This window comes from Triticum dicoccoides, chromosome 6B (assembly GCF_002162155.2).
Source record: "Triticum dicoccoides isolate Atlit2015 ecotype Zavitan chromosome 6B, WEW_v2.0, whole genome shotgun sequence".
Lineage (NCBI taxonomy): Eukaryota > Viridiplantae > Streptophyta > Magnoliopsida > Poales > Poaceae > Triticum > Triticum dicoccoides.
Window position 1 is genome coordinate 310466176 of NC_041391.1, and position 3452 is coordinate 310469627.

The window sequence follows — 3452 nt, forward strand, 5'->3', positions numbered from 1 at the left end:
GTTGCCGGCATCATCATCACTGTCATGGTCCTCTTCATCAATGTCACTCGAGGAGGAGCTTTCGTCATTTGTAGAGCTCTCCTCGCTGCACCCTAAGCGAAATCCGGAGCGCCCGAAGATCTTGACAGAGAGCCGGCCGCTCTCCATTAATTTTAATTGGAGAATTTGCCCCTCCGACAAGCTATGGGTCCGGGCAAAGGTCTTCCAACCATGGCGGAGGTACATGACATGAGAGCGGGGAAGTTGACATCAACCCGCATGCCGCCGTTCCTGCAGCTCCTCATGTGCAGCCTTAGAGCGTGCGGTGCATCAAGCTCCATTTCCCATGCGAATGGAGTAGGAAGATGGAGGTGGCCGCACAAAGGCTTGTATAGCTTGATGACAAACTCCCGAGGGTGATCTCCAACATGACCTTCCATCGGGGGAGGAGCCACCTGTGATGCCCCCGATTCAATCGTACACTAATCATACATGCAAACGTGTACGATCAAGATCAGGGACTCACGGGAAGATATCACAACACAACTCTACAAATAAAATAAGTCATACAAGCATCATAATACAAGCCAGGGGCCTCGAGGGCTCGAATACAAGTGCTCGATCATAGACGAGTCAGCGGAAGCAACAATATCTGAGTACAGACATAGGTCAAACAAGTTTGCCTTAAGAAGGCTAGCACAAACTGGGATACAGATCGAAAGAGGCGCATGCCTTCTGCCTGGGATCCTCCTAAGCTACTCCTGGTCGTCGTTAGCGGCCTGCACGTAGTAGTAGGCACCTCCAGTGTAGTAAGAGACGTCGTCGACGGTGGCGTTTGGCTCCTGGGCTTCGGCATCTGATTGCGACAACCAGGTAGAAGGGAAAGGGGGAAAACAGGGGGAAAAGCAACCGTGAGTACTCATCCAAAGTACTTGCAAGCAAGGAGCTACACTACATATGCATGGGTATATGTGTAAAAAGGCAATATAGGTGGACTGAACTGCAGAATGCCAGAATAAGAGGGGGATAGCTAGTCCTATCGAAAACTACGCTTCTGGCAGGCTCCGTCTTGCAGCATGTAGAAGAGAGTAGATTGAAGTCCTCCAAGTAGCATCACATAGCATAATCCTACCCGGTGATCCTCCCCTCGTCGCCCTGTGGAAAAGCAATCAGCGGGTTGTCTGTGGAACTTGTTTGGGTGTGTTTTATTAAGTATCCGGTTCTAGTTGTCAAGGTCAAGGTACAACTCCGGTTCGTCCATTTACCGAGGGACATGGCTATTCGAATAGATAAACTTCCCTGCAGGGGTGCACCACATAACCCAACACGCTCGATCCCATTTGGCCGAACACACTTTCCTAGGTCATGCCCGGCCTCGGAAGATCAACACGTCGCAGCCCCACCTAGGCACAACAGAGAGGTCATCACGCCGGTCTAACTCCTATGGCGCAGGGGTTTGGGCCTATCACCCATTACACACCTGCACGTTGCTTACGCGGCCGGAAGCAGACCTAGCCCGCTTAATACAAGAGCAGGCTTACAGTCCAATCTGCGGGCCGCTCAGTCGCTGACGTCACGAAGGCTTTGGCTAATACCACAATGTCGAGTGCCCATATCTTTCCCGCGTAGTTGGTTAGTGCATATAGGCCAGTGGCTAGACTCAGATCAAATACCAAGATCTCGTTAAGCGTGTTATTATGAAGTAACTGCGAACGCCGACCAGGGCCAGGCTCACCTCTCGCCTAGGTGCTCTCAACCTGCCTTGTTGCTCTGCCACAAAGTAACAGTCGGGGGCCGTCGGGAACCCAGGCCCACCTCTACCGGGATGGAGCCACCTGTCCTTCCAGTCCCCACATCGGAATCACTTGCGGGTACTCACCAAGTCGACCCGACTTTAGTCACCACCTGTATAGTATATGTATATATAGCATATACCCGTGATCACCTCCTGAGTGATCATGGCCCGATAGTATAGCATGGCAGACTGACAGGAATGTAGGGCCACTAATGGTAAACTAGCATCCTATACTAAGCATTTAGGATTGCAGGTAAGGTATCAACAGATGTAGCAACAATGACAGGCTATGCAACAGAATAGGATTAATCGAAACAGTAACATGCTACACTACTCCAATGCAAGTAGTAGAGGGAAGAATAGGCGATATCTGGTGATCAAGGGGGGGGGTTGCCTGGTTGCTCTGGCAAGAAGGACGGGTCGTCAACTCCGTAGTCGAACTGGGCAGCAGCGGCGGCGTCGGTCTCGTAGTCTACCGAAGAGAAGAGCGGGAAGAAACAATGAATACAATGCAAAGATGCATATCGATGCACGACATAACAAGTAGCGGTGCCAAGTGTGCCTTGACGTGGTAGGAGGTGATACCGGCGAAGGGGGGAAACATCCGGGAAAGTATTCCTGGTGTTTCGCGTTTTCGGACAGATGTACCGGAGGGGGAAAGTTGCGAGTTCGATAGGTTAGGGATGTGTGGCAGACTAACGGGCTACGTATTCGGATTTGTCTCGTCATTCTGAGCAACTTTCATGTACAAAGTATTTTCATCCGAGTTACGGTTTATTTTATATTAATTTTCAAAGTTTTAAATGATTTTCTAAAATGTATTAAACATAAATGGTTAAATGACAGAAATACTCTGGTTACACGGGGCTATGCTAGTCAGGTTGTATGACAATGGGGCCAGGGGGTACATTCAGCAGTGTTGACTCAGTCAACATTTGACTGGTCAAAGTGTGAATAGTAAAGGTCGGTCCCGGCTGTCATAGACTGTTTAGTTAACTAACAGTAGTTAACTAGGTTGATTAGTTAATTAGGTTAATTAAACATAATTAATTAATATTTTTATTTATTATTAACTTTTTTAACTAATTAATTTTAAATAAATTTTTTTAATAAACGTTCTGGGGCGTGGGCCCCTCATGTCTTGGGCCCAGAGGCCAAGCGGGCACGGGCAAACGGGTACTAGCCTGCGAGCATAGCGGGGCGAGGCTGGCGGGGCTTGCCCGAGCAGGCGCACACTCAGGGGCGCGCGGGGCGACGGAGCAGGGGGAGGCCGGTGGCCTGGGGCCGGCGATGAGGGGCTGGGCGCAGCCAGGGGCGGCGATGCGCGCCGCGGGCGGGCGTGGAGGCCAGGGAGCATTGGGCAGGGCACCCGTGGGATGCGCCGGGCGTGAGAGGGGTGGTGCGCGAGCGCGTGCGCGTGCACGGCCAGGGCGCGGCCGGGCCACGATGTCCAACGGGGCAGGGGGAGGAGGAGGAGAGGGAGCATGGGGAGGCGCTCACATTGGGGCCGTAGGGTACATGGCAACGGGGCGCGAGGTGGGGGACGGGGACGACGTGCGTTGAGGAGGCAGGACGGTGGGGAGGAGGAAGCAGGCCGGCGAGGTAGACGACGAGGTGGCTCCGACGAGGCCCGCGGAGCTCCAGAGCGGCGGCGAGGTGGAGCCGGGGACGGCGACCA